This window comes from Parambassis ranga, unplaced genomic scaffold (assembly GCF_900634625.1).
Source record: "Parambassis ranga unplaced genomic scaffold, fParRan2.1 scaffold_22_arrow_ctg1, whole genome shotgun sequence".
NCBI classification, from domain to species: domain Eukaryota; kingdom Metazoa; phylum Chordata; class Actinopteri; family Ambassidae; genus Parambassis; species Parambassis ranga.
The window spans coordinates 637,207-656,476 of record NW_021144778.1 but is presented as its reverse complement, the minus strand read 5'-3'; the positions used below and the strand labels follow the sequence as shown (position 1 = coordinate 656,476).

At 43.5% G+C, this 19,270-nt stretch overlaps 1 long non-coding RNA gene and 1 other non-coding gene across 4 annotated transcripts; one reads left to right on the top strand and one right to left on the bottom strand.

The window, feature by feature from the left end:
• The first annotated feature begins 954 nt into the window (after nt 1-954).
• On the top strand, nt 955-6,505 carry LOC114430265 (uncharacterized). Of its 3 annotated transcripts, none has more exons than XR_003669974.1 (9): nt 966-1,016; nt 1,106-1,163; nt 1,252-1,293; nt 3,241-3,372; nt 3,497-3,559; nt 3,890-4,030; nt 4,096-4,758; nt 5,746-5,873; nt 5,947-6,505. It is a non-coding gene; the product is annotated as an uncharacterized LOC114430265 (long non-coding RNA). The 3 variants fall into 3 exon arrangements; XR_003669975.1 differs by having other exon boundaries at nt 1,252-1,378; XR_003669973.1 differs by lacking the exon at nt 1,252-1,293 and having other exon boundaries at nt 955-1,016.
• Nucleotides 6,506-9,423: 2,918 nt separating this feature from the next.
• Nucleotides 9,424-9,496, bottom strand: trnak-uuu (transfer RNA lysine (anticodon UUU)). The gene has a single exon. It is a non-coding gene; the product is annotated as a tRNA-Lys (tRNA).
• Between the last annotated feature and the right edge of the window lie 9,774 nt (nt 9,497-19,270).

Here is a 19,270-nt window from a genome sequence, read left to right as displayed (position 1 = left end):
AAAGTCAGCGCTGTGATTTCTTCTCTGACAGAGTCATCTACAGGTCTGTCAGGACCAGACCACCAGTGTTTGCTCACTCACTTTCATCACATCCAACATTCAGTGGAACTGTCTGTCCAGAGCATTTTACACTGGTGGTAGTGGGTACATGTTCGGCATGCCAGTCTGTAAATTAGACAAACAAACGGTGTCACACAGTTCCGGGTTACAGTTTAATGTAAAGGGCATCTCATTCAGTCACTTTCCTTTGGTGCTACTGTGATTGTTCTGTATTCTGTTGTTTCTGAATAATACAGCTGTCTCATAATTGGATTTAAAGGAAATCTACATTTAATTTGTGATTACATTATCATGAAATTTGATTGGCCTAACATTATACTAATTTAGCAAAGATATCTTTACTCTGCTGCAGTTACATTCATTCATGTCAGGGAACAAACTTCTTTGTTTGCACAGACTCAATATACCCGCCCTCATTTGTGTCAGATTTTCATTGTATACATTACATAACAGTAGAATAAAGCTTGCCCATCTGATTCCTAAGACCTTCTATCAGCAGCAAATATGTAACTTGGTTGTTGGTGCATTTCTTGACTGTCAGTATACATGATTCCTTGTGGTTGCTCACCTGTGGGAAGCTTCCAAGGAATTATAGTGGTTTATTGGTTCACCCTGACAAAGAATGAGGAGGGATATAGGGGGAGATTATAGAGTTTGACAGATGATCATGAAACAATGTAGAATATTAATGTTCCCTTTTGTGTTTTTGCAAATTGAAATCGTAAATTGCCTTAAATGCTTCCGAAGTGACCTGGTATGGAGGAAACTTGGAGTGTGTTGATGCCCTCTTTTTGTTCTGCAGTGGCAGAGTGAATGGTCGTCAGTACAGAGCCGACCTGGAGCTTTACCAGAATATTGTTGCTGAACAGTGCTGCTGGGAAATGAAGTCCAACGACCCCGTTCTCAAACTAGTCAAACAGCAGCAGGGACACTGGGAAAGACTTGTCAGGACTAAGGTACTCAACTTGTGTTCAGTCTACAGCAGAAATATAGAATTTTTCCACATCATCTTCTGATTGATTTAACAGGTGATTTATCTTTCTAGAATATTTTTGTGAGTCACGACATGGATCACCTTGACGACGAGGAAGAAACACCAAACGGTAAGCTGCTGGAGACTGACTTAATTTTTGTGATAATACCTACTTTCAGTGAGAATGATTCGCCCTCTTGTGGTTTTGTGGTTTATAGGGAACACAGGAGAGGACAACTGCTATGTGAATTCAGAGAGCGGTAGTGAAAGTGACTGAACATCTAGCTGTGCATGCATTCATACTTATTCATCATAGGATCACAGGACTGTTATAAAGTTTACACAGTTAAGTGATCTGATTTATACTATAGAAAGAGATTTTTGCTCTGAGATGCAGAGAGCCGTTTGTGTTTCATGCAAATATTTTACATCAGACAATGTTACTTTTGAATTATTAGTCTGTTGGAAAAAAATATTCTCCCTTGCTGTCATCAAAGTAAATAGTGTTCAGTACAGAGTAAGTAATAAGAGTAATCAGAGTAATTAATTCTCACCAAGTGGCATCAAAAAGTATGGAAAAAAAATCATATAAAACAAATAACATAAAAAAACTATGAAACCTGTAGTAATATACAAATGCTCCACCATAGTATAAAGTATAGTTCACGTGAGGAGCAATATTGTGGTTATTATATCAAACGGTCATTCTGCCTGTTGGCATTTTGGAGAGAGAGAGACACAGTTTGAACATTTCTAACTATTTACCAGTGGGCATTATGAAAATGTACAGTTTATTATTTATAAAAGATCAGCAGAAAATACTATTCTGACTGCACACACACACACACACACACACACACTCTGACTGCACGCACACACACTCTGTCTGCTCTCTGACTGCAGACACGCGCACACTCTGACTGCAGACACGCGCACACTCCGACTGCTCGCACACACACGCACGCACGCACTCCCGACTGCTCTCTGACTGCACACACACACTCCCGACTGCACGCACACACACTGACTGCACTCCGACTGCACACACACACTCTGACTGCTCTCTGACTGCAGACGCACACACACACTCTGACTGCACACACACACACACACTCTCACACACTGACTGCACTCCGACTGCACACACACACTCTGACTGCACACACACACACACACTCTCACACACTGACTGCACTCCCGACTGCACACACACACTGACTGCACTCCTGACTGCACACACACACACTGACTGCACTCCCGACTGCACGCACACACACACACTGACTGCACTCCCGACTGCACACACACACTGACTGCACTCCTGACTGCACACACACACACTGACTGCACTCCCGACTGCACGCACACACACACACTGACTGCACTCCCGACTGCACACACACACTGACTGCACTCCCGACTGCACGCACACACACACTGACTGCACTCCGACTGCACACACACACTCTGACTGCTCTCTGACTGCAGACGCACACATACACTCTGACTGCACACACACACACAAAGGGAGAACACTCAGTGAACACAGGCCTTTCAGTCTGCTTCACTCCCCTCCATAAGTGTTCTGCCCCTCCCTGGACACAGGCTCGTGGAGGTACATTTGCATAATCTATTTGCATAATAGATCAACAGTTTTTCAAGACCTTCGTTGGTATTACCATATTGGGACATGTTGCCCTGTTATTCCCACCTACCAATTATAATAATTGGTCTAACATATTTATGACTGTGAAACACTCTGTATCCCTCCTATGTTGGATGATTTATCTTACGTCCGATGCCTCCCAGTGCTTCGCCTTCACCGCATCAAAAGGGTTCCAGGAATGATAACATCCTCCCGAACTCCCTGTAACGGAGGATGTGTTTGTGTGAAAGAGTGTGAAAACCTCCCTTTTTCTCTGAGTGAAAGCATACATACGAGTAAAAATGTGCTCTGTATCATGTCAGTGCATAGGTAACCTTATATAATTCCACACTGCGCACACACACACACACACACACACTCTGACTGCTCTCTGACTGCACACACACACACACACACACTGACTGCACTCTGACTGCAGACACACACACACGCTGACTGCTCACTGACACACACACACTCACTGACACACAGACACACGCACACTCTGACCTCCTGACGGACTGTGACTAACCTGTCACCTTCTCTCTCTCTGTGTGTTCAGAGTCGGATCCTGTCCATGTTGCTCTGCTTGTCATCTTCCTCTTCATCCTCCCAGGTACAGCTGGACTTGCAGGTCCTGGTCTGGGGTCCATGTGGAGTCAGTGACTGTTCACACCTGGGATTAGCGTGTGAGGTGACCACATCACATGGCACAGCTGTGATTGGATCACATGCTACAGGCAACCTTGCCTGTTTGACCTTTGACCTCTGTGCAGCTCTGTCACTCTGTCTCTGCTTCCTGTTTTCTCTCCTGTCAGGTTCATGACAGACCTGCTCCTCCCACTAAGCCACTCCCCCCTGACCCCTGCACAACTGGACAGGTACGACCTGCCTCTGGCTGCAGCCTCTGATAGTGCTGAGTAGAGAAGCCGCTTGATTGATCAGTGTAATGTGATCAGGTGGTTGATCACTGTGATTATTGAACTCACCTGAAATCTGGTGTAAGCTGATTGGTCAGGGACACAGGTGAGCGTCAGGTCCTGGATTTATGTAGATTCTGATAACATTCCCTGAACTACAAATTCTCAGGGTTAGTTCGACCCATTTAATCAATCAACAAAACTAATCAGCTATTTGAACGACTAATCATGGTTGATGACATTTGATGAAGATTCCACTTTAGATATAGCGTAAACATATAAATTCTTCAGGTATCAGGTTCCACTCAGACCGGTGCTGCCCAAGAAGCCTCCCCCGGCCTGCTACCCCGACCTCCTACAGCCCCCCGACTACGCCTCTGACATCAAACCCCAGCGGCACAGAAGTGTTGCACCAGCTGCCTCTCCTAACAGGTACAGTGGTTCATTCCAGACCAGGAGAGAAAGACGTTTTAAAGCTCAACTGTGTGTCTCTGCAGACGGCCTCCTCTTCCTCCCATTCCACTGTCTAGCGCCTAAGATGGAGGCCATGAAGATGAAGATGATGCTTGGTCATTGGATTTAATCCTCCTCAACGCTGCTCTGTAAACAATGGTGCCTTGCTAAGCAGCCCCTCAGCACTGATCATGTCACTTCAAAGCCTGGAGCTACGCCTCGGGTCAGTGCCTTGCTCACAGATGGAGTCATGTGATGACTCACAGAGAGCTGCCCACACTCTCTGAAGACGGACTAGAACTTGAGGGACAAAGTCCTTCAGATCGTAATCAGATTACTTTACAGACTGAGTCTTCATCAGATTGTAATCAGATTATTATTTCTATGGTTCAGGCTGAAAGGTGAAAAATCTTTAGTCTGAAGTTTTGATTTTAGAATGAATGGGAGAAGTTGAGCTGCTGAAATGAATAGACGTTATTGAAAGTGAGATGTTTTAGATGTTTTCTTTTTCTCTGAGCCTTTTCAGTTAGAAGGACCTTTCCCCACCTTTGCTGAGGTGGCCAGTGAGTTTGTGGAAGCTGACACACTTCCTGGATCTGTGCTGGACTCTGAAGTTAACTGAAAGCCTTACCAGCAGCACCTGTCTGTCTCTGTGTCTCTACAGTCTTCATCTGTCTAATGTGTCTTCAGCTGCCAGAATGTACTCAGTGAGTTGTCTGCTGTTGTATTGTTATGCCAAAGAGGATCAATCATTCTGAATTAAAATATTGATCTGTTGAGAGCAGAAATCACTGAGAATGCTGTTTCAGCCATGATTCTTCATCTGAGTTCTGCTAAAGTTATGTGAGGCAGAGCACTGATATCTGAACAAAACCTGGTCTGAAAAGGTCTCACGTGGTTTGGTCTTCAAAGAGGACCAGGAGTAAATCAACTCTGCTGGGTCAGCTTTAAATCACACAATCGGTCCTTTTGTCAACACCTGCCCAGCAGCTTTCACCCCATCCAAACCCTAACACAATGGGGCCGTCAACTAGTCCTGCACAGTGTCTGGTCCTTAACTGACCATTAACCAACAACAGGGATCTTAGTCATGTGAGTCAAGATCCCCCCACAGAGGTCCTGAACACATAAAAACTCAGATTCCACACCAGAACAGCAGCAGGACCGAAGAAGCGACGCGGGGGACGAAACGTCTTCAAAACACCATCCTTGAGTCCAGCTGCCGCCATCAGACTCCTGGACACAGCGGCTCTGTTCCACCTTCACTCAAACCAAGTGTGATGTGAAATAGGAGCAGCCAGGTAGCCGTTCTTAGCTAACCTGCACAAAGGGGAGGGACGGAACTTTTGTAACAGTTTGTCTCAGCTCAGTGTGAGAGAGCGGCCTCATCACTCGGTCGTCAACACAGAAATATGAAACAATGGAAACACTCATGTCACATCTTTGACTTCAAGCCACAGAACAGTGACTCACTTCCTCTGAGTCTGAACGTTCTACTAGTCTTCTTACAGATATCAGATCTATCATCTGATACCATCAGTTCATTGTTCACTGACACTGATTGAGACAGTTTGGTTCTGTAAAGAAAATGTATCCTGTCCACTCAGCTGAGTCAGCTGATCACATGCTCTCACATCTCTTTTCTCTGTATTCTGACCACATGACACTTCCTTTCATCACTTCCTGTATTTCAGACCCATCGTTTGTCGGCTCGTCTCTGGACCAAGCCGAGAAGAAACTCTACTTCTTCTTTAGTGAAATTGGGAAAGAGTTTAACTTCCTGGATGAACTGCAGATCTCCCGTGTGTCTCAAGTCTGCAAGGTAACATAAAAAGTGACAGCAGGATGTGATGTCATCTGATGCTACAGTCTGATGCCTGTGTGTGCAATTACAGGACGATGTGGGAGGACAGAGGACTCTGCAGAGGAAGTGGACGTCCTTTGCCAAAGCAAAGTCCCCCAAACAGCTTCCCTTCAACATCCTCCAGGATGTGTTCACACATGGTGGCTGTCTCCTTCCTGCTGGTGCTCTGCATCTGCGCCCTGATGATTGCTGCACTTTACGTGTGGCAACAAAGACAAGCCGACCGCAAATCACACCGTCTGGTCTGTCCAGAGGAGGGCAGCAAAAACAACAACTGTCTAGAGATCTGCTCTCTGAGCAGCCCAGAGGACCCTGGACCAGACCTGAAGGTGGTCGAGTGAAAACGTGTTGGTCCATACACCTCTCCTCTTCCTCCCAACCTGTGTGGCCTTACACTCTGTGTAATGTGCAAAGTGGACTTTAGCCTGTAGTTGTTGAACACACTGTTCTGCTTCGTTTTCACAGACGACGGGATTATTGTTTGATTGTAATGATGGCTGGGAGATCAGTTATCAAGTGATCAATATTTGCACATTTGTAATGTTAGTTTAATTGATTGTGTACAGAGCTGTTGTGTTTGTTTACAATAATGCAGGGATTGATTGTTTATTGTTTTGAATTGATCTCTGACCTCATGTGAATCTGCAGCTTTAATAAATCTTCCTCAACAGCTGGTCTCCTGTTGGTGGAAACACTGCCACCAAAATTTATGACGTCGCGCCACAATCAGGAAGTGCTTTGAAGGCCAGACCGTCCCATTTACCAACGGTTGAGGATCCTCCAGTTTTCCTGGTTACCACAGCGCTGCAATACCGTTACTATAGTAACAGACCTAACAAAGCCAGTGGTTTCTTCGGGCGAGCGTAAAACACAGTGAAGAGAACCGTCGGTGCTGGTCGACGCTGGAGGAGGTGACGTCAGTGTCATCCCACAAAGTCCAGCTCATGCTGAAGCCTGACTGTTTGTCACATGGCCCCAGGTGACATTAGGTTGATGTTAAAGAAACTTAGAAAAGTTGGGAGGAAGCTGCTGTTTACTTTCAGTTACAGTAGACGGTATTATTTGTCTGATGACATGTTGTTGCCTTTTCTGCTCCCTCCCCACACACAATGGACATGAGGAGATTCCCAACAAAGACACGGAGAGTTAGAGTTGTTTTCAGCATTAACCCATATTGTAATGAGGCCAGGTTAGCTCCTGTTAGCCTGCTAGCTTCAGCCTCGCTGTGCCAGTGCACATAGCCACCTGCTCCTATTCTTATCAGCAAGAATAAAACACATGTGATGGACCGTCAGGACACAGTGGAGCATTATATGAACAGGAAACACTGATGCAGCAGATGAGGCAGGGCATCATTATAAACACATCCACAAGGTTTGTTGTGAATTAAGTAGTTTTATAAGCAAATAAAAATAAAGACATGCATCTTTTTGTAAGTTAGTATTTTTAGTGTTTCAGTATTATCTGCATTAAGCAGAGTTTGGTTCATGGTCCAACAACTTTTTGAAACTCAGATGAAGAGAACTGTGTTAAATCAACATGCTGATGTTATTTCATTGATGATATATATATTTAAAGCTCACTTATATTGGTTGTTAATTCAAAAGTATGCTTGCTGAGGTGAGTGATGACGGGGAAACTCTATCAGGTGGACATGAGGGAGATTTGCCAGTGTTTTGTCTCTGTAAATGAGAGAAGGCCTCAGATATGGAGGTTTTGTATCATCTGTTAGTGTAGTGCCACCAGTGTGTTTGACAAAACTGTTGTTTCACTTGGAATTAGTTTCTGTCACCGTGTTTTAAAATCAATGAGTGTTTATTGAATCTGTCTCTGAAATAGTCATTAAGTGTTTACTTCTGTAGCTAAAATAGTTTAACAACCTGTTAAAATCTGCAGGAAATCTCAACTACTTCATATTATTATATTTCATAATATACTAATGTACTTTTTTTCACCACCAACCCACAGAAGGTGTCCCCCCCGTAATGAAGGGCCTCTTCATTACTGTTAGCAGTGGTTGCTAGCACAGTTAATCTTTTTTTAGTTCACCTTTAACCCATGTAGGGAGCATGATTTTTGTTTGTGTAGTGGCAGTGGGATGATTGATAAAATAAAAACACAGCAACATGGAGTAATTATTTATTGTTGTAATCGCTTGGTGGGACCGGGTGTGTTCAGGGATATGACTATATATCAATATATAGTAATAGATCAATCAGTTAGATAGTGAAATATATTAGATACATTGATACATTTATCAGTTTGAGATTCTTTAAATATGAGTTAAATATATTACTTGGATGCAAACGATGCACATTTATTTTTTATTATTTATATCTAAGAATTTCATAGCATTAAACGCAGTTAATCGCAATTTGTCATTGTGTACATTTTAGTAGAAGAAAAGTTATTGATCACGTTTCTCTTGCATGTGTGTGTGGAGGACATCTTGCTGATTCGCGTATCATAAGTTTTGAACCCGGACCCTCTCGCACCCAAACCGACGATGATTCCCCTACACCACCATGCAGCTTTGTTCTCTGCCGCAAATGCTTTAATTGTGTTAAACATTTTAATCGGATTCATCATGATGTTTGATTAGCCCTAATTATTATGTATCCACTTCAAATGTAACTTTGTAACAATTGCGTGCAGTGAAAGTGAAAGTTTAATGTATTTTATTGTGTCAGCCATGTAGTGTAGTCGAACGAGGCTGCACGGAGATTCAAATGCCAAACGATCCATGAACCAATAACACACACCGCAATTCATTTTATTCACCACTAGATGTCCTACTCGAGCACTGTGTCATTGAAGCCTGGAGTAATGAACCTTTTTCTTGAATCAGGTGTCGAAGCTTCAACAAAGCCTTGAAAACCCATCACTAGCTGTAGGTATTATCTGTAAGACACAAGAAACAGATGCTGAATTAACTATACAATGATCGGATTGTGGGTTTTTAATGATTGTTTATTGTTAATGTGTGATGGTGTGTGAGCTCTTACCTTTTGTTGTGGCCAGGGGTGACAGTCAAAAGAGTCCCTCTTGGAACAAGCAGGCATTTATGGTTCCGGACCAGTCCACTCAGGAAATAGGTGCAGGGGGAAGGACAATTTTAGTTATGAGTTTTAAACCAGCTTTTAGCTTTTAATAAAAAGGAATTCCATGTATTTATTGTACATATGTGTTGTATTTGGTGTGAGGTGTATGGTGGGGTAAGTGTAATGGAGGGAGAAGGAGATCACCTATCTGGGGATGGGAGAGGACTCCAGGTGTGGCAGCAGCTATTTAAAGCGGCCATTTTGTACGTATGGTGGTTTTTCTGTTGTGTGCTGTCAGGACCACATGCTGCCTGTGGTTCCCAGCATGTGGGTACATTTATTGATGTTTGTTATGTGCTTGCTAAAAAACATCTACATAGATGGTACATCCAACTCTGTCTCCTTCTTGTGAAGTTGAGCTGCTACATGGCCATCGTAGAACTGTGTCACAGGAGAACAAAGCATTCCACCTGAACAGGGACTTGAACCCTGGACCCTCAGATTAAAAGTCTGATGCTCTACCGACTGAGCTATCCAGGCTCTACATGTTGTGTCAGAGACTAATTCTGTGCGGACAGGTTAACTGAAACAGAGAGCATTGATTAAGGGTGGACTTCCTGTGTGTGCAGACAGTGGAGGGGGTGGAGGAGGAAGTCCTGTTCATATCAGCTGACAGGACCAATTCTGGTGTAAACACATGTTGCTTTAATCTACAAAGTGAAATTGTTATTTGTTACATGTCAGTTTTCTCTTCCAAGGACTCAGTTTAGCATGACATGATCAGCTTGATGTTCATATATGTGTTACACATTATTACTAGATGAGCTGCAGTGAAACATCCAAGCGACCACGTCCCAGCACATGTCAGAGATGCAGAACAGATGGAACAGTCTTATGGAGTGATGGAGGCCATGAAGCCTCCTAAAGCTTTGAATGGAGCTGAAGTCATGATGCACTGATCTTTCTTATATAATGTCTCATAAGTATTTGTTATAATATTGTGTCATTGAGCACTTTACATATCACTGTCCTCCATGAGGAGACTGTCCTCCATGTCTAGATAAGGCTTGCTGTCTAGCAACTATTGCCCTGCACACTGGCTCCCAACAATGCCCAGCTTCAGCCTTGCTTCAGTGGTCTCTATGAATATGACCTGGATGACATGTAAATATACAGTGTGCTCTTTGTAATCTGTATTCTGGCTGTAAAACAAGTGCCCCTTGTAAGAGTTGAAGTCACAATCTTCAGATTATGAGGCTGACTTGCTGCCTACTGCACTAACAGAAGGTTGCAGCCTCCTCATACCAAAATCAATCCCTCCTCCACATAAAGTCAAAAGTTATAAATTCGCCTCATTACATGAGCGGTTGTGTGTAATGACGCGGCTCACCAGCAGAGGGCGTGAGACGGAGCAACAAGCAGGAAACTACAGGGGAGAAGAGACACAAGCATCCACAGATCAGAACAGACACTCAGCTCTTCTCTCTGAGACCATGATGATACCGTCACATATCATCACTGCACATGTTTTTGGCTGCACGTCTGGAAATGAGAGGAGACAGAACATTATCATACATGTTGCATAAGTAAAGTCACATGACATGCACCACTGTAAATAAAGGAAACCACATATTCTCAGACTCTTAGAACACAGAGCTGAAGGATGGATGTACGACAGCAGTTTGTTGCTATCTGACTTTTCTGCCATGTTCAGTTCGTAGCTGCAACACAAGCACAGTCAGAGTGTAGTTATGATCAGCTGAGAGCGGGAGGCGGTCCTTGAACACACCATGAGAACCGCGGAGACTCAATCCAAGGCAGCTCCTCTGCAGGCTGAATGTTCCGCTCGTGTTTTCTGTGTGTGGATGAAAGAGTCCAGATGAGTGTGGGAGCAGCGCTGCAGGCCGACAGTGAAGGAGCTGCTAGCGGACTGTGTCTCTTCATGTTCAGCTCATGTGGAGCTCTGATGATCTCTGCACTTTGCTGCTGGAGAGAGTCCGCGCGCTGCGCAGCGGCTTCTCCCTCTTCTTCCTCTCAGAGATGAAGTCAGACTATCAGAGCTCCATCAGAAGCTGTTTTCCAGCTGAGCCGCATGTTGCTTCAGAGACTCAGAGGACAACCCGACATCTGCTGACGTCACTTTGTCCCAGAGTCCGGCTGTTGCAGCAGCATCAGACCCTGATGATGGTGCAGACAGACTTCTATCAGAGCTGCTCGCTGCTTCTCTCGCTGAGCAGGTTGAATAAAGTCCATCACTGTTCTGTTTGTGTCACAGCTGTTATCATGTAAACAGACACAGACAGAGCAACAACAGGGAGGCTGCTGTAAAAATCAGCTTCATGTTTCCAGTGTGAGGGCGCCCCCTGCTGGAGACGTGTCCTGGTTTAAAGGCGTGGCTTCTGTGGACTTACTTTCGTTTTTGAGCTCCTGTCAGACAGACTGCAGCAGAACCAGCAGCTCCACACACGAAGGTGGAAACTTCTGGAAGTCAGGACTGATTCAGCAGGTGAGTCTGTCGATATCTGATCAATCATCAGTGTGATCAGCTCATTGATCTTTGCTGCCTGTAACTGATGGATCTTTATTGTAGTAAGTCCCTGAAACGCGGAACCAACAACAAGCGTCTCTGTTGATCGTTCTCTCTGTAAAGTTCAGCAGCTTCATTTGCTCTGAAACTCAGATCGACTCGTTCAAAGCTTCAAGCGGAGAAAAGGTCGCTTTATTCTGACTTTATCAGATCAGTCTGTTTCCGGTTTGACGCGCCTGTGCTGCGCAACAGCCGCGCGCCGCGTTACGTAAGTTTGGTTGGTTTAAAGTTCATGGTGCGTTCAGGTGCATCTGGTTGAATTGAGTTCAGATGATTCTTGTTACTAAAACTAAAACATTTATAAATGCATCAATTTGTCATGTTTTATTTTTCATGAATTCATATCGATGATTGAAACTCATCAGAAGAAACATTTTCTCTTCAAGGGTTCATAAATATGTGAATCTAATATTTGCCATGAGGAGAAGTGTGTCAGTCCTCAGAGCTCAGACAGTAGCTGCTCATGTGTTTGTCCTTTCTATAGAAAACAGTCCACAGACTGTTACAGAGGAAGGTCTCAGTGCTTCACTCAGTCTGTTCACACTGTGACAGAAACACACATGAACACATGTTCATTTATTCACATGTTCACACATGGAGAGAAGTGACAGAATTCTGAAGCAAACACTGAATGTGTGTGTGCACTGTTCCACTTACAGCATGTGACATCAATAATAACAGCATCAGAGATGTTGGTGTGTTTACAGACTCACCAAAATAAAAGCCTGAGAACCAAACCTGGTCTGAGGCTCTGATGCTAAGCTAACAGCATGATTAGCCTGTTAGCATCTACATGAAGGATCAATAACAACATGCTGACTGTGTGTTTCTGTGTCATGTTGCTGTGTTTGTGTGAAGGTGTGAGCTCTGCTATGAGTCAGTGTGAGGACAGAGAGGAGGGAGTCCCTCCCTCTAAAAGCCCTCTGTGTGGGGACCATGAGAGCCGGACCAAAGCTCAGAGGTAAGAGGACCGTCTCTGACTGTCCATGACTCTTCTCCATGTCAGAGCTCACACTCACATTATTCACACATCTGTGTGTTCAAGAACAAAGCAGCAGCACACTGCACGCTCTGCTGGACCTGGACCTGGACCTGGACCTGGACCTGGGCCTGGACCTGGACCTGGACCTGGACCTGGACCTGGACCTGGACCTGCCAGCTGTGTGTCCATGAAGAGTGATTGGTCAAAGGATCGGCCCCCTGATTTCAAAGATGTTGATCCATCTGAGGGTCAAAGGTCAGAGTTAATGTCACAGCTGCAGTTTGTTTCCATCATTATTAAACATTTAAAGTGTAACATGATGTTCAGCATCATTTTTCCAGAAGAAGCTCAGAGTCAGTGTTTGTGATTCTATCAGGATCCAGGATGTGAGAGCAGACTCTGCTGGACCTGGACCCAGCTGTGTGTCCATGAAAAGTGATCGGTCGATGTTTGAGCCCATTAATTTCAAAGCTGATCAGCCATCTGATGATCAAAGGTAAGAATCACTCTGGAAGTGTCTCCATGCTGTGATGAGCTCTGCTGGACTCTTGGGGTTGTATGTGTCTGTTTGCTCTGCAGGTGGTTGATGGTTTGGAGCATCTGTAGCACAGAGTAATGCATATTTACAGTGCTGCTTCAAAGTGTATGAATCATTTAAAATCTTCTATATGTCTGCATAAACATGACTTAAACATCTGCCTCACTGTACTAGAAAGGCAGCCCACTGAAACAAAGTATGGAAAGACATTTCAGTAATAAAACATTTAAATAAATGATAGATTCATACACTGTATGTAAATATGATTGTGCTGCCCCCTATAGTCAGCCAAAATTCTATGTTTGAGTTGAGATTGTCCTACAAGGCTTCCGTAGTAGCATAATGGTTCCAGAGCCAAGTGGAAAGTTTCTGTTGTGTTTTTTCATCCTGCTACATGTTTTTTAGTCGTCTGAGAATATCTGTCTGTAAGTATTATGTTTCATAAGCCCTTACCTTACGTCATGCGCTCATAGGAGGCACTTTAAGTTATTTAACCCTCATGCGTTGTTCGGGACATTTTTGTCCTCTGAGAGAAATTTTTCTGTTTATTTTGGCCATAACTTTGTCAATATGTGGACAAATTGAATCATTTTTCCTCAATAAGCTTAATTTTACATAAATATTGTTAATATGATTTTAAAATTTTTCATAGGTCAACGGTACACTGTGGGCAAATTTTACCCCCTAATGTGTTGTTCGGGGACAAAAACGTCCCCTAACTTTAACGGTTTTAAAAATATATTAGATAAATATTTTTTTGAAATTTTTTTGCATAGCCCTTTTAATTAACTTCAGTTCTAATCAACAGTAGTGAAAAAATCATTTTCCCCCAGGATTTTAACCCTTTAATCACCAATTTTATAAGGGGTGGTGCTGAAAATTGAAAAAAAAACACACAAAATGGCTCATTTTTAATAGAAAAGGTGAATGTCGACTGGATTCTTTTGAACCTTTATTACAGTCTTGGTCATGTCAAACATCAGTAAAAAAATGGACTTTATTGCATTATTAGTTTTTGCACAGCACTGGATTTTCTTTTTTTCTCCCATTTTGTCCCATAGACTTACATTATAAACACACTTTTTTTGACTGCACAGCCATGGCACTACATAATCATGCATTCTTGTCATGCAATCAAGTCAATTTTTTTACTGATGTTTGACATGACCAAGACTGTAATAAAGGTTCAAAAGAATCCAGTCCACATTCACCTTTTCTATTAAAAATGAGCCATTTTGTGTTTTTTTTTTTTCAATTTTCAGCACCACCCCTCATAAAATTGGTGATTAAAGGGTTAAAATCCTGGGGGAAAATGATTTTTTCACTACTGTTGATTAGAACTGAAGTTAATTAAAAGGTCTATGCAAAAAAATTTCAAAAAAATATTTATCTAATATATTTTTAAAACCGTTAAAGTTAGGGGACGTTTTTGTCCCCGAACAACACATTAGGGTAGTGTTTGCGAACAATGCATGAGGGTTAAGTTTAAGAAAACGGGTTAAAAGTGTGACGCTAATAGCGCTAGCGGTTTATGCATTTTTCTGTTGTCTAGCTCAGCTATGTTTTGTCGACCTGCAGAATTCAGCATTGATCGTGTTTCGGGTCATATTTATGCAGAAATATAGAAAGTTTGACCAACTTCCCAAAACGACTGTAGCTGTCAGCCTATATGTAGCTAGGAGCTAGTCTCCTCCTCCTCAGATTCCCAGGGTCCTGGTTTGGATTTTTGCACGTACCTCACACTGCTGATTATTCTGACTTGAACACAGCCTGTGCAGAACTTTAAGGTGGCTTCTGTTCTTCGGTGTTTTTGGTTGAATTTGGTCAAATTGTGATCAAATAAATTGTGTGATAACAGTTTTTCAGTCTCTTGTAGTGGCCATCATGGACACTGATCCAGCTCTGTGTCCATGAAAAGTGAACATTTCAAAAATGTTGATACCACTTTAAGTCCTGTTTCTGTAACTTAGCAGAGTTCTTCAATGATCATGTGGGTCTGCTTGGCTCTGTAAAAGACCCATAAGCAGGTCTGTGTTTGTAGATGTATAATAGAAAGTATCAGTATGTATTTATGTTGTCATGTTATCATCTCATGGTGGTTTCTGAAGGCTTTAAGTAAAGGAAATAACAAAGGTCTGCAGTGTGATGATATAGACTCTATATCATCACACTGCAACATTGTCTGACTGCGATTCATTACAAACCCATCCTGCTGCACGTCGTTTAATGTTAAAGAAAGAGAAACATGATGATTTAACTGAACTCTTACAGCTGTGCTGGCAGCCATTAAAGCAGAATATGTGAAGAAGAACAAAATACAAACCTGCTGGATGCAGCTGAACAGTGTGGAGTCAGGATAGTTTTCATTTTTAATACACACATTTTGTGTATTAATTAATTTTCTTCACCAGTCTGTTGACTGTTGTGTATCTGTTTAAAGTGAAAACACATCAAAACACTTAGTGAAGTGATTGTGTTGTTAAATGCTGATGTTTCTGTCACAGACTGCAGCAACCCAGTGTTCAGACTCCTGCTCAGGACGCCATATTTATGGTGAGTACAAACAGCTTCTAACTACAACACAACAGTCCTGGTGCTCTACAGAGACCCAGAGCCTGACCCCTGAGCAAGCATTCACAGAGACAGAACTGTGGTAGTAATACTTATAACTACAGCAGCTGTGCATACACAACACTTCATATCTAATGTTGTAGATTCAAGTAATACATGTAAGCTGTAATATCATGAAACACTGAACTGTTATTCTGCTCCTCAAAGTCTGAGAGTTTATACTCTGTTGTTCTGTTCCAGCTGCTGGAGGAGAACATTGTCAGGTTTGTGAAGGATGAGCTGAAGAAGATCCAGAAGCTCCTGAGTCCAGATTACCCAGAATGCTCAGAGAGTCAGAGGGAGGATGAGGAGGATGAAGAGCAGAGGAGCAGCAGAGAGTCATTAGTGCAGATCACAGTGCACTTCCTGAGGAGGATGAAGCAGGAGGAGCTGGCTGAGCGTCTGCAGAGCAGTAAGAGGATTTGAAGAGCTTTAACATGATGGAAAGAGGAAATGAAGTTTACATCTACACACTCTGCTGCTAATATGATGCAGACATCTGTGAACTCTTCTGACTGAAAACACAAACTGTTTGTCTACAACTGATGAACAGATTTCATGGAGACAGAAAATATTTATTTGACACATTTATTGTAGCGTTCACTTATTAATGACATTTATTGTTTGTTCAGGAACTCCTGCTGCAGAGTGTGGACGTAAACTCAAGTCTAACCTGAGGAAGAAGTTCCAGTGTGTGTTTGAGGGGATCGCTAAAGCAGGAGAGCCGACCCTTCTGAACCAGATCTACACAGAGCTCTACATCACAGAGGGAGGGACTGCAGAGGTCAATGAGGAACATGAGGTCAGACAGATTGAAGCAGCATCCAGGAAAGCACACAGACCAGAAACAAGCATCAGACCAGAAGGCATCTTTAAAGGCTCACCTGGAAGACAGGAACCAATCAGAACAGTGATGACAAAGGGAGTGGCTGGCATCGGGAAAACAGTCCTAACACAGAAGTTCACTCTGGACTGGGCTGAAGACAAAGCCAACCAGGACATCCAGTTCACATTTCCATTCACTTTCAGAGAGCTGAATGTGCTGAGAGAGAGAAAGTTCAGCTTGGTGGAACTTGTTCATCACTTCTTCACTGAAACCAAAGAGGCAGGAATCTGCAGCTTTCAGCGCCTCCAGGTGGTCTTCATCTTTGATGGTCTGGATGAGTGTCGACTTCCTCTGGACTTCCAGAACAATGACATCCTGACTGATGTCACAGAGTCCACCTCAGTGGATGTGCTGCTGACAAACCTCATCAGGGGGAAGCTGCTTCCCTCTGCTCGCCTCTGGATAACCACACGACCTGCAGCAGCCAATCAGATCCCTCCTGACTGTGTGGACGTGGTGACAGAGGTCAGAGGGTTCACCGACCCACAGAAGGAGGAGTACTTCAGGAAGAGGTTCAGAGGGGAGGAGCAGGCCAGCAGGATCATCTCCCACATCAAGACATCACGAAGCCTCCACATCATGTGCCACATCCCAGTCTTCTGCTGGATCACTGCTACAGTTCTGGAGGACATGTTGGAAACCAGAGAGGGAGGACAGCTGCCCAAGACCCTGACTGAGATGTACATCCACTTCCTGGTGGTTCAGACCAAAGTGAAGAAGATCAAGTATGATGGAGGAGCTGAAACAGATCCACAGTGGAGTCCAGAGAGCAGGGATATGATCCAGTCTCTGGGAAAACTGGCTTTTGATCAGCTGCAGAAAGGAAACCTGATCTTCTATGAGTCAGACCTGACAGAGTGTGGCATCGATATCAGAGCAGCCTCAGTGTACTCAGGAGTGTTCACACAGGTCTTTAAAGAGGATAGAGGCCTGTACCAGGACAAGGTGTTCTGCTTCATCCATCTGAGTGTTCAGGAGTTTCTGGCTGCTTTCCACCTCATACGCTGTTTCATTGATGGGGACGATGAAGAGCTGGTGAACTTCCTGGGAAAGAAAAGTTGGTCATCTCTGGATGACATCCTGGGCAGAGTCATGGAGAAATCTCTGAACAGTGAAACTGGCCACCTGGACCTGATGGTTCGCTTCCTTCATGGTCTCTCCCTGCAGTCAAACCAGAGACTTTTAAAAGACCTGCTGGGTCAGACAGAGATCAGTTCAGAGGCCATCCAGAGAGCCATCAACAACCTGAAACAGAGACGCACTGATACAGTGTCCCCTGACAGAAGCATCAACATCTTCCACTGTCTGATGGAGATGAACGACCTCTCAGTGCATCAGGAGATCCAAGAGTTCCTGCAGTCAGAGACCAGATCAGAGAAGGAACTCTCTGAGATCCACTGCTCAGCTCTGGCCTACATGCTGCAGATGTCAGAGGAGGTTCTTGATGAGCTAGACCTGATGAAGTACAACACAACAACAGAAGGACGATTGAGACTGCTTCCAGCTGTGAGGAACTGCAGAAAGTTCAGGTGAGTCCAGATGTGACCAATCAGTGTAGATTACTGGTTTAGTTCTTAGACACATTCACACTGTGTGTTTCTCTCTAACAGAGCTCCTTGTGTTCATTGACACATCACATCAGCTGTGTTTTTGTCTCAGATGTTCTTCTACTGTGAAAACATTGTTTTGTATGTTTCTGTTTGAAGCTGTTAAATGAATGGACAATAAATGTGTCTTTATTTGTAGTTAAAACAGCTGCATGTGGCCAAAGAGCTGCACAAACTACATAGATACAAAGACTGCAAAAACTGCAGCACAACATCATGGTATGCAAACATGCAGACACATACCATTACACAAACAGTTCAATCAGGATGTCACACAACAGAATAACTCTTTAAAGTCTCTGCATGAAAGAGAAGAATTTATCTTTCAGCAATATCAGCTGGAAGAACCTACAACAGAGGAATAAAGTGAAATACACTGTCAAAATGAGACGATGAGAATGATCAGAACTATTGTTACATGTCAAACAGTCAGATCAAATGAGATCACTGCTACTACTTAAAGTGTCCCTTTCATAATGTTCTGATATTTCTGTCATCACAGACTTTCTGACTGTGAACTCTCAGAGACTCACTGGGAAGTTGTGGCCTCAGCTCTGAAGTCCGACCCCTCCCATCTGACAGAGCTCGACATGAACTGGAACAACCTGGAGGATTCAGGACTGAAGCAGCTATGTGCTGGACTGGACAGTCCTCGCTGCATACTGCAGGTTCTTAGGTCAGTTAATGTTATTATTAGGCTGAGGTCCAGTGTTTAAATCATCTGTCAGGACTGACAGACAGAAAAGGACCACAGACATGTGTATCTTCAGTCACTGTTGCTCTGATGACAAATCAGATCTACTCATATGTTCAAATGTTGCTCAGTAATTCAGTGAATAATTATTATTTTCTTCCCTCCCAGTAACAGTAATCTGTACGTTTTAATGTTATCCCATATTATTAGATGATCAGTGGTATCAATGGCTCTATCAATGTCTTGTATTGTTTTATTAGGTTGTGTGGCTGTGGTTTGTCAGAGATCAGCTCTCTGGGATCAGCTCTGAAGGCTAACCCCTCCCAGCTGAGATATCTGGACCTCAGTGGGAACCACCTGCAGGATGTGGAGCAGCTACGTGGTTTTCTGGAGAGTTGTGGACTGCAGAC